The sequence below is a fragment of the Tenrec ecaudatus genome, unplaced genomic scaffold (assembly GCF_050624435.1).
Source record: "Tenrec ecaudatus isolate mTenEca1 unplaced genomic scaffold, mTenEca1.hap1 Scaffold_2184, whole genome shotgun sequence".
In the NCBI taxonomy this organism is placed as follows: Eukaryota; Metazoa; Chordata; class Mammalia; order Afrosoricida; family Tenrecidae; genus Tenrec; species Tenrec ecaudatus.
Window position 1 is genome coordinate 20,001 of NW_027458421.1, and position 12,500 is coordinate 32,500.

Here is a 12,500-nt window from a genome sequence, read left to right on the forward strand (position 1 = left end):
TTCATCGAGATACACTCACTCACTCACTCACTCACTCACTCACTCACTCACTCACTCACTCACTCACTCACTCACGCCAGTCACGCTACTGAGCAGGAATCCTGCGCTGAGGAGAGCTCCGGAACCGGCAAATGGCCACCTGCTCTTCCTTGCAAGACGCTGATAGACATCTTCTACCATGGACCCTTTTGGCGCCGGTACCATAGAACTTCCTTGCAAGACGTTGAGCCTCCTCCAAAGAAGCAAACACAAGAAACTCCACTTCAGAGAAGAAATAATGTGTGGCATTAGGGCCCAGCCAAGAAGTTGGACCATCGCCAAGAATCAGCAGCTGGTCGGAGGAGCCACTGCAAAAGTGTGGAGAAACCCCATGAGAGAGACTTGACTGGGACAGTGAATATGTCAAAGAACCAGCCAAGTTGTCCGTTGAAACCTGGGTAGAGACAGACAGGCACTGACTTTTTAGAGAGCTAGGAACCAAGGAGACATCAACTAACTCCTGCTCTGCTCTCTCCAACTCTACCCGGGTGAACGCACCGATGAAGGCAATGCTTGTTGGGACTATGATGCTAGAATGATACGTGTGCAGAGCGCAGTTATTATGCTCATACTTATGATCACGCTTGCTTGTTCCAGTCCTTTTATCCTTTGGATTTATTTTTGGCTGGTGTGATGTGTGTCTGCAGTGAATAAACCGAGCATTCGAAAACGTCTAAGAGCGTTAAGTAATTATTGGTGACGCCGCTGCTCCTGACGCGTGCATCAGGTTCACTCTTGGCTCCGTATTTGTTTTTATGGCTTCTTTCTGAGAGATTGGCTTGTGAGTGTGTGGCTCTTTCCTCTGAGAGCCTAGAGGAGGCCCTCCTTCCTGTGTGAGGTTTCTGTGTCAGTCAGTCTGTCTCTCTCAACCCTCCCTCCCTCCCTCCCTCCATCCACCAGCTCTCTTCACAGAGGAAGAGGGCCTGGCTGCGGTGTAGAATTCGGCTTGCCCTTGCACATGTGCTCTATCTATCCATCTATCTATCTATATCTAATATATCTATCCTCGCTGCTGCTGTGCGACTTCCCCCGGCGTGGGTCTTTGTGACCCCAGCGGCTACCTTGAGCCAAAGGGGTCGGAGAGGTCTTGTTTGAGCGAGCGAGCAAGCTAGCGAGCACTCCAACCCTGACTGTAGAGGTCTAGTTCTAGTTCAGAGTCCACTTGGCCGCTTCTCAAACCCAGCAGCCCCTCCCTCCCTCCCTCCCTCCCTCCCTCCCTCCCTCCCTCCTATTCTTGTAAGGCGTCTGCTTTTCTAAAGGTGGGTTAAGGGCCACAGCCTGCCCCCCTCCCCCCCCCCCCCCCGTAGAAGTCAGCCTGGTGGGTGGGGAATGTGGGAAGCCAAGCTTTCTCCCGAGTTTGTCTCTCCCCCCGCCCGAGGCATACATATCCCACTGAAAGGCCAGTCACCCAAGGTAGGCATATCCCACTGAAAGGTCATTCACCCAAGGTAGGTTCTGGGTTACTCTCCCTCAGGGTGGTCAGCCTTCTAGAGCAAGCAGACAGACACCACTGTTTGTGCCACCAGAGGGAGGAAGGGCCCCGCTCGCTTCCGATCAGGGTGGTAGTGGTAGAGGTTGAGCCCACTCTAGAGTGAGCAAGGTTAGGCTGCCCCGTTGAATCTAGGGCAGGGGGGGGGGGGACCACCACCAGGTGCAGCTGAGAGTGAGCAAGCTTTATACCCCTGAGCTGTGTCTGCCTCTGTTATTTTCCATGTCTCTCTCTCTCTCCCCCCCCCCCCACCTGCTGTCCGATGTAGCCTATGGAACCCGGGGGGTTCGTTGTAGGGGGCTGTCCTTCCCCCCGCCCCCCACCGGGGGTGAACATTCTTGGGGGGGTGTTGCAAAGGACGCCTGGCCAACACAGGCCAGGCAGGGGAAAAGTTCAGCGGCGCCTATTAGCGAGGTCTGTATTAATTACGTCAAGGTGGCCCGGGCGGGCGGGGCGTTTTCATTAGGTTTCCAGGGAAGGCAGAGAGGTTGGGGGCGGGCGAAGCCCTGATGTCCAACAGGCGGGTGGATGTGACTTGCGGGAGGGGAGGCGCGGCACGGCACGTCCGCCACCGTCTCTGTTGCTCGCCTTGGTTTTCATTGAGAGGCCCACACGGGAGGGGGTGGGTTCATGCTCAGGTGGCGAAGAGGTTTTCCTTTCACTTATAGAAGGGGTGGCGAGCGTGCTATGTTGGGCGGTGTGATCCGGCTTACTGTGCCAAACCTGGCCTTACATTAAGAAGAGTTGGGGTGTGATAAGGTCGTGGTTTGGGTCCGGTGGGCAGAGAGAGAAATGCGTCTGCCAGCAAGCCCCAGGCTCTCTCGCTCTCTGGCGGTGTTGCCCCACTGTGTGACTGCCTTAGCTAGTTGTCTGCCTCCAATTGTGAGCTAATGTCTACAACCTGTGTGTGGGGGCGCCCGACCCATGGATCCTGCCGTTAAAGCTTGATTTTTTTTTTCCTTCTCCCCCTTTCAGATGTGCGTTGCCGTGCCGCTGGCGTTGATGGTACACGTCGCTGGAGCTCGGTGATCTGGCTAAGCGTGGGGGGACCCAGCTGGCTGGCTGCCTGCTGCCTGCTGCCTCCGGCTGGACGGAATGCATCGCTCTCTGGAAGACTCTGCTCTGCAGTCTTGCTTCCTTGACCTTGGACGGAGCAGCCGTTGCAAGAGGAAGGATTTCCAGGCTATTAACTATTTAATGGAAGTGATTCAAGCTGAGCCGCGCTCCCCCGTCCCCCGGGTGCATTGCATCGTTGTGGACTAAATTAGCTGTTACATTACTTCGCGTTTTGTGTGTGGTTGGTAGGTAGGTAGGTAGGTAGGTAGGTAGGTAGGTAGGTAGGTAGGTAGGTAGGTAGGGTGGGGGATAGGGGAGGTAGGTAGGGGATAGGGGAGGAAGGAAGGAAGGTAGGGGATAGGGAAGGAAGGAAGGAAGGAAGGAAGGAAGGAAGGAAGGAAGGAAGGAAGGAAGGAAGGAAGGAAGGAAGGAAGGAAGAAGTGAGAGTGGGAGTTAGGTGGGGAGGTGAGTTAGGGCATAGGTAGGGTAGAGTGAGAGTGAGTGTGAGAGTTGTTGGGGAGGTAGGTAGCACATAGGTAGGTAGGGTAGGAAGGAAGTGAGAGTGGGAGTGGGAGTTAGTTGGTGGGGAGGTTAGGGTAGCGATGAGGGGGAGTTAGGTGGCAGGCAGAGGCAGCACGATCCGGTGGCTGTGATGTCATTGTGAAAGTCGGCCCTTGACACACACGAGGTTTTTTTTTGTGTCGCTCGCTTGCTCGCGTGCCCGGGTCGGGCGTTCCGGGCCACGGGGCGCGAGGGCGGGGAGGTTGGACCCTTGTCGCCCGCTCGCTTCACCTGGTGGCCCGGTGTGCGTCCCTGGCCGAGTCTGCCGTGTTGAGGGGGTCGTCTGTGTCTGTCTGTGTGTGCTGCGTCTGTGGGTGTCCCCGCTGCCCGACAGGCGCGCGGGCGGGCCAGCCAGCCAGCCAGCCAGCCGTGCGCATCCCGTCTGTCTCTCCCTGCCGGCTAAGAGGCGCGCGGGCGCGCCTGTCTCCCTGTCCCTGGGTCGGCTCGGGTCGACCAGGGCGGCGGAGAGTGGCGAGGGAGAAGAGAAGAGAAGAGAAGGAAAGAGTGGAGGAGCGTCCGGGGGCGGCGGCCCGAGTTTGCCGGGCGAGGCCGGCCGGGCGGGGGGGTTGGTGGCGCGCGCGCGCCACCAACCCCCCCGCCCGGCCGGCCTCGCCCGGCAAACTCGGGCCGCCGCCCCCGGACGCGAAAGGTGGGTAGACCAGCAGCCTCGGAGAAGATATCTTGTCTTCTTCCTCGTCGCCGCTAGGGGGAATCGTCGGGCGTTTCCCCGGTCCGGGCGAGCCTTCGGCCACGCGCGCATGCGCGCTGTGGCGCTACCGGTGGGCCGACCACCGCACCGCTCCCCCTCCTACTCTCAATCACTCCGATCCTTTCCTCTGAGAGCCTAGAGAAGGCTCTCCTGCGTGAAGTTTCTGTGTGTGTGTGTGTGTGTGTGTGTGTGTCTGTCTGTCTCTCCCCCCATCCATCCATCCATCCATCCCTCCATCCCTCCATCCGTCCGTCCGTCCATCCATCCATCACTTCTCTTCACAAAGGAAGAGGGTCTGCGTGGCGAGAGGAGGGTGGGAAGGGAGGGCGTATGTTTGAACCTTCAGCCCCTTATCCCCATATGTACGATGGCAGGCAGTGAATAATAAAACCTAAGCGTGACAAACACAATGTGATGCTTCTGTCCGTTTGATGGGATTGATCCGCTTCAAACAGAGGGCACCAGGGGTGGTGAGTTAGTAGGTTTGGGGCGGGCAGAGGTGGTGGCTCTGCTGCTGCTGCTGCTGCTGCTGCTGCTGCTGCTGCTGCTGCTGCTGCTGCACGATTGCATTGACTAAAGCGTGGTTCAAGGCACTCCTGAAACTTGACCTGGTGGCCCTGGTACTGTACGCACACGCACACACACCACGCTCTTGCTCTTTTCCTTCAGGGATTTGAAGTTCCTGAAGACAGGACAGATTGCTCCTCCCCTGGCTGAGAGAGGGAGGGAGGGAGGCAGGTTGGTGGTGGTAGTTGGTGGTGGTGGTGGTGTGTTATGTGGGGTGTGTGTGTGTGTTTGTGAATCATGGTGTAAAAACACACACTCTGCCCGCCTGTCCATCAGTCCGCCTTCCCATGAGAAGCCAAAAAGGACCCATGGAGGCAGGCAGAACCCACTTCTTCGAATGGATTTAGGTCTCTCTCCCACCATCAACCTAGAATGGAAGCTCCAACTGAATCCACTTCACTCACATGCAGACTCAAAAACGGATGGATCTTGGACTTTCACTCGCTGTCCCTGAGCGTGCCTTCAGTGGCTATTATTTTGTCATGTCTTACACTGTTGGACGTCTCCCTTCACCCACTTTGCTGTTGTCCTTGCCCCAGGGGTGAGATGATCTCATTCCATCTTGTAACGCTAGTGCTCAGATGAGGACTCTCCCTCCTTCCTCACGCAGGCACCTTTGTCCATATTCTTTAGCTTCCTTCCTTTCAAATGTGTGTTTTCTAGCGGCCTAGACACTGGGCAGCCTCCTTCCATCAGTCCCTCCCTCTGTCCCACCGTCTGTCACTCGCTGCCTGCCTGCCTGCCTGCGTTCTTCCTGACTTTCATGAAAAAGCTCTCAAGTCTTTCTACGACCGACGAGTGTCAGGCCTCAGGCCTTTCCTCCTCTTGAAGAAGAGTTTCTTTCTTCCCCTCTTCCATTCCATTCCTATATTCTTGAGTTTTTGCTTTTCCCCCTTTAAAAAATAAAAACAGGAGACCAGTCAAATGACTTGCTGGGGTGGGGGGTGGACACACACACCACACCACACACACACACACACACACCCTACCTACACCTGACTAGCCATCCAACAAACAAAGCACACACACATACCGGGTGCCTAGGATGTTTGCCAAATTCTCCCTCACCCCTTGTAAGCACTCGGTTGGTTCCCAATCCACTCCGCTCATAGGGCGGTGCGCCCCCTGTTCTCATCACGACAACTGCTAGAGATTCACGAGGGCGGTGTGTGTGTTTATTTTCTGGGATCGGAGCCGCCGCTTTTGGACTGAGTCCCAGTGCTGGCGGTTGGAAGCTCCAGCTCCACTAGATGGGCCAGCAGGACCCAGCCGCGATTCTGAAGACCCCTCAGGCCTCCCTCTTCCGTGACCATGCGGGTGGGTGGGGGTTGCAGTTCCCGACGGGCTCCTCTGGATCGATCGCCGCTCGCTCCCCACTCCCTTCCCCATCCCGGCCTGGGCGTCCCACACACAAGCAACCTCTAGTTCACTTGCCCGAGTTAGGGTCAAAGTCCAAACTAAGATGAACAACAGAATAAAAAAAAAAAAACAACCGAAAAACCGGTCGCCCTGAGGCCAACGGTGGCTCTCTAGCCAGAGACCAGGGGATTGAGATGCTAAAAGAGCTGGCTTCATATGTTAATCAAGCCCCGGCCTTCCTTCCTGCCTTCCTTCCTTCCTTCGGAGCCTTTTCAGGTGGGTGGGTGAGGGGGCGGGCTTGGGGCTGCTGGGTGGCTGGGTGGAAGGGAGCTAGGCGGCAGGCCTGCAGGTCTTAGGTTTCCCCTGGACCCCTGAGGATTCTCCCCTCCCCCCCCACACACACTCCCCCTTCTGCGGATTTCAGCATTTGAGAGACACAAGTCCTCCCATGAAGGCCCCTAGGAGATTTCATTCCTACCGGGATGGTTGGGGCCCATACCACTTATCACAATCCAGCCAGCCAGCCAGCCAGCCAGCCAGCCAGCCAGCCATTATGTCAAGTACATTTGTTCGTTTGTTGCCATCATCATTCTCAAAACATTTAGTTTCTGCTTGAGCCCTTGGTATCAGGTCCTCATGGTTCCCTTCCCTCCTTGATACTCCTCCCTCATTAATCCTTGATAATTTATAAATTATTATTATTTTGTCATCTCTGATACTGTCGGGCGTCTCCCTTCACCCACTTTCCTGTTGTCCTACATACTTTTGTATTTTTCTTTTTAAAACATTTTATTAGGGGCTCATACAACTCTTATCACAATCCATACATATACATACATAATTATATAAAGCACATCTGTACATTCTTTGCCCTAATCATTTTCAAAGCATTTGCTCTCCACTTAATCCCTTTGCATCAGGTCCTCTTGTGATCCCACAGGCTGGTGTGATTCTTCCATGTGGGCTTTGTTGCTTCTGAGCTAGATGGCCGCTTGTTCACCTTCAAGCCTTTAAGACCCCCAGACACTATCTCTTTTGATAGCCTGGCACCATCAGCTTTCTTCGCCACATTTGTTTATGCACCCGTTTGTCCTCGTTCCATCTTTTAATAGATCCTTCATGTCTTTCTGCCGAAATCGGAGGGGTCATTGATTGGGCCCACATGTTGTAAGTAACTAACGCTGGGGCAGAAAGAGACACACCCCCCCCTCCAATCCAACAAACAAAAATCCAATGTATAGATCAATAACCACTTATTGATTAAGTGGTTGATGGGCCATGGCTGGAGGTGGGTGGGGGGTACAGGGGGTGTGTGCAGGCAGGCTGAAACACCTTAGTAATTGATAAATAACCTGCTGAATTTGGCTTCTGTCATTTTGGCTGAGGCTTGACCCACACGCACATGGTCCGCCCGACCAAGCAGTTTTGAGATAAGCAGTGGCTAGGGACACCTCAGCCTGAGGACTGCAAACATTGGGAATTCTCCCCCAAACGTTCCCACTTCGAGGAACTGAACTGCGTGTGTCAACGATTGATCACCCTGCTGGTGGTTTGATGGTGGCTAAAAAGCTGAGTGTGTTCTGCTGTGCTCTCGGGACCCACTGACTCCTCCCGGGTTGCCCATTCACCCGCTGGCTTTCACTAAAAGCTCATTTGATTGATTGGAGTGTGTGGCTTTTTGGACTGTCTTGGAAACCAACCGGGGCTACAATTCTTCTCAAGGGGACAGAACTGCCACCAAACCCATCATGACTGGCTGGCAGCGGCGGCGGCAGGTTTCCTCTCCAGGGAGATCACAGTTGCAGGGGGTGGGGTGGGGGAAACCATCCGAAGAAGAGCTTACAATGTGGCTCCAGGAACCTCTGACTGACCCCAAGCAGTCAGGAGATGATGCATGACCACCGTGTGTGTGTGTGTGTGTGTGTGTGTGTGTGTGTGTGTGTGTGTGTGTGTGGTGTGTGTGTGTGTGTGTGTGTGGTGTGTGTGGTGTGTGTGTGTGGTGTGTGTGTGTGTGTGTGTGTGTGGTGTGTGTGGTGTGTGTGTGTGTGGTGTGTGTGTGTGGTGTGTGTGTGTGTGGTGTGTGTGTGTGGTGTGTGTGTGTGTGTGTGGTGTGTGTGGTGTGTGTGTGTGTGTGTGGTGTGTGTGTGTGTGTGTGTGTGGTGTGTGTGGTGTGTGTGTGTGTGTGTGGTGTGTGTGGTGTGTGTGTGTGTGTGTGGTGTGTGTGTGTGGTGTGTGTGTGGTGTGTGTGTGTGGTGTGTGTGTGGTGTGTGTGTGTGTGGTGTGTGTGTGGTGTGTGTGTGTGGTGTGTGTGGTGTGTGTGGTGTGTGTGTGTGTGTGTGTGTGTGTGGTGTGTGTGTGTGTGTGTGTGTGGTGTGTGTGTGTGGTGTGTGTGTGTGTGTGTGTGTGTGTGTGTGTGTGTGTGTGTGTGTGTGGTAGCCCTTCCTTGAGGAGTGATGATCGATTTCCATTCAGAGCAGCCACTGAGGACTATCCTACCTGAGTTCTCCTTATCCCACCTAACACCCACATGCCCACCCATCACCTGCCACCCCCGCAATGCAATCCAATTCTTACCCAAACTTTTTGGTTGGTTGGTTGGTTGTAGGGGGAAGATCAGGTGTTTTGTTTTGTTTTGCTTTTAAACCATTTAAACTTGCATTTCAGCCGCATGTCATACCAACAATACGGCCATCCTATCCTGCTCAGAATAATAGGACGACAATGGTCATCCCATTTGATTCTACAGCATTCTCTTCTTCCCTGTAGCTTTGATGATGATGATGATGATGATGATTTTCTAATCGTGGCAATACTAGACTAGACTAGACACAACAGAGCATTCTGCAATCACAACAACTTTCTTTCCTGTGTCTCTCCGGCAGGCAAACTTTTGAGACGGAAGAGCCGGTCTCATAACTCCCTACTCCCTAAAAACACTTTTAAAGGTATTCGAGAGCCAGACGTATGTCTATTTTTACAGGCAGATGAAATCACCATTGTCGACTGAATCTCCTTTCAGATGGCTTTCCGGGAATCCAGGAGAGATGATCACTTCGGGATCAGTGACGATAACAACTGGAAGATGGAGGGAGGGTGGGGGTGAAAAGGGGTGAAAAGCGGTGAAAAGCGGCGGCGGCGGCGGCGGCGGCGGCGGCGGCGGCGGCGGGCCGGGTCTAAGTTAGGCGACTGTCCGGCCGACGACGCGCTCTTGCCGGCTAGAGACGCACATTCGTCCCGCCGCCGCGCTTCCGGCCGGTTGTCGTCCGCCACCTAGCGTTCACTTTCACTTTCTCTCCGGAGCTCTGTCGCCAACGCGAAGGGACCGGAGCGGCCTGTGTCGCCGCCGGCCCCCGAGTTCCAGGACGCCGGCGGCGGCGGCCGCTGCGGCGGCGGGCCGGGTCTAAGTTAGGCGACTGTCCGGCCGACGACGCGCTCTTGCCGGCTAGCGACGCACATTCGTCCCGCCGCGCTTCCTGCCGGTTGTCGTCCGCCACCTAGCGGTCACTTTCACTTTCTCTCCGGAGCTCTGTCGCCAACGCGATGGGACCGGAGCGGCCTGTGTCGCCGGCCCCAGAGTTCCAGGACGCCGGCGGTGTCACTTGTGTCGTCCCGGCGGTGACAGAGCGCCGGCCCGGGAGCGGTGGCCCGAGCTTGTACCTGCAGCCTTACGGGTTGGCGGGCTTCACTGCCGCCTCTGTCACTGGTGTTTGTCGGTCAGCACTTGGTCGACCAGCACAGGGCGCTCAGCCGCCCGAAACTCACTCACTCACCCACCCGTCCGGAGGCCGGACCGCCCGAAGCGGTGCTTGAATTTTTCCAGGAACCCACTTGTGGCCCGTGGAACGGCCCTGGTGGCTCAGTCGCACGGAAATTCGGTGTTTACTACCCGGGCCTGGACACTGCCCGCCCGGCAACATGGCAGGCGGCGCTTGAGGGTTTCTCAAGTCCCCACTGTGGGTCCAGGGACCGGCCTTGGTGGCTCGCGGTCACCCGGCGAGTGGCGGTTCGCTCCTCGGCGACTCCCGAGTCCCCTGGCTCCTCGGGCGGAGCCTAAGAAAAATGTCCAAGTTCCTCACATAGGCTTCCACATCGGTGGCCGGCCGCGCCGATGTGCGGGACCTCCGGTGTGCGGCACCTGCGTCGCGCGAGGGCACGCTGCCCCTCTTCCCCCCCACTCGATTCTCAGGAGGTTGACCAGAGGGCCCTAGGACCTCCAGGAGTGAGTGCTATGGGGTCACTGTGGCAGGCCTTTGGCCGAAACGCGGTTCCGGGGGGTGCCCCGTGGGGAGAAGCCACCACCCCGTCTCCTGGCGTGGTATTTCTTTCGCTGAACTCGGTCATTTTGGGCCACCAGATAGGTGCTGACACGCTCATCTTCAGTGGCGCTCACTGAAGAGGTCGGTTTGATGCTCTGGACATGTGCGTTGGTTCCCTGGGTCGCCTTTGGGTTACCGATGGCCCGTGGCGCGCGGTCCCTTCGATCCCGCGTGAGTCGCCCGCTTTGAGGCCCGTGCGCCGGCTCTCGCGAGTCCAGCTGTGTCCCGACCCTGTGGTGCTGTGCTCCTCTGGCCTCCAGTGCTCTTGAGGGTGGCGGGACTCACAGAGAGGTTGGCGGGATGGGTCTTCTGTGCTCCCCGCGCTCTCTGCCCGCTGCAGGCATCCCGGGCAGCCGTGCCAATGCTTAGCGGAGCGCCTTCCACGCCCCATGGGCTCCGTCTCCCGTGTCAGGCACTTTCCGTGTCCTTTTGGCGGCTGTCCTTCAGTGGCCCTGGGTGTGGGTCTGGCGGAGGCAGAAACCGGGCCTTTTTCCTTCCCTGACCTCCCCCAGCACCCGACAGGGTATTTTGTTTTTTTTCCTCTCGGTCTCTCGAGTGACTTGGATTTTGAACGCAACCCCGATCGATGTGGTGCTGTCGCGCTCTCCCGAGCCGGACCTAAGCCGCGCCAGACGAGGGACGGACATTCATGGCGAATGGGACCGCTCCTCTCGCTCTGTCCGCGGGCCCCTAGCCTCTTCTCCCACCACTCGCTTGTCGGTGCGTGGGCGAGGCAGGGGTGCGGAATCCGGTTCGCCCTCGCACGCTCGCTCCTCTTGCCTCACGGCGTGGGCTTGCTGGGCGTGCGTGGGTCTGTCGGCCCGAGCGGCCATCCCGCGCTCGTTTGCTTGGCGATGGGTCTTCCCCGTGGTGGGGATGGTCTTTCCCTCCTCCTTCACCGTGCGCCTGCCGAGGTCCGCACGGGGTTGTGCCTGGATCGGCCCTTTGCCGGTGCCCCTGGAGCGCTCCAGGTTGTCCCTTCAGGTGCCTGAGGCCGAGCCGCGGTGTCGTTCCCGTATCTGGTCGTTTACCCCTCTGGCCCACCACCGCCCTGGTGCCGTTGGGTGCGTGCTGTGCCGGTTCTCTTGGAGCCGGAAGCACTCTGGGGGGTCGAGACGGTGTGTCGAACCCCGTGGGGGGTTGGGTGCGTCTCGCCGGAGGCGTTGCCCTCTCTGCCGTGTGTCCCAGCGCTCTCTGGGAAGCCGTGTCATCTCGCCTTTAACCCTGGACACATGTGAGATCTCCCCCGTCATGGGAGTGCTTGCGAGAGCGGGCTGGGAGGTCGCATGCTGTGTCTGCCCGGTGTCTCGTGGGAAGTCGCAAAAACCCCGTTTGGGGCTCCCGTCGCGTCGTCGCGGTTGTGGGGAGCCCCGCGAAGAGATGTGTCCCCGATAAGGGGCCGCCTTAGAGTGCGGTAGCCCCTCCTCCTAAGGGGGGGCTCTTAACCCTTTCCGGGGCTCGTGTGTGCCCTTGCTTGGACGTGTAAAGTGCGCGTAGATGTCATTTAGTGCTGCCCCCGTTGGGTTGAGAAGGCCCGGCCAGGGGGCGGTCAAAGAGCTCAAAAGATTCTAAAAGATTTTACCCGTGGCCCTTTTGCGTCTGCGCGCGTGTTCCTTGCGGGGTCCCAAATTTCTGCTATAAAGTAACTCGGATCTGGCCCTGAATTTGGTTTGTGAGGGAAGGGACCCGGGTGCGCGACTTTCTGGGAGCCCTCGGCGGCAGCTGCGGTCCTCTCTCGGCCCCTCCTTGCGAGAGTGGCGATGGGTGGTGTGGCCGATGCGAGATCGGCGCGGGTCCTGGTGATTGTCAGGCAAGGCTGACCGGCGGACAGTCGCGTGTTGTGAGCGTGAGGCCTCGGAGGGCTCGACGACGCATTACCTATACCGCAGACCCCCCCGCCCTCGGCCCGCCCGGCGTCTCCCTAAGGCGCCCTGGGTGTGGCATCCAGCGCGGGACGACGATGGGGTTTGGGGACGACCCGTCCTCGGTGAGAAAGCCTTCTCTAGCGATCCGCGAGGGTGCCTTGGGGTGCCGGACCCCCCAGTCGCCGCCCCTCCTGTTGTGCGCGTAGCAACCGATGTTGCGCGTTAGGCGAGGATGCTCTTGCCCGTGCGTCCCGCGGCCCCGCGGTGGGGCCGCGCGCAGATCTTTGCCTACCGCGGCCCGAGCCTCCCCCCTCCGAGCCGGGGGAGGGTTCTAATCGGGCCGGCCTGGCCACCGGCGCCGGGGGCTCCGCGTGTGCGGCCCCATCCTCGTGAGTGTCCTGTGCTCAGGGCGCGCGCCTGCGCGGCGCTCCCTCTCGCCGCGCCACGGGAGCGCTCCCCGGTGAGTGTGCACCTGGGGCCGGACGGTGGCCCGAACGCGTGTCGGACGGGGGAAGGGGAGCTTCGGTGCTGTTCGGGGG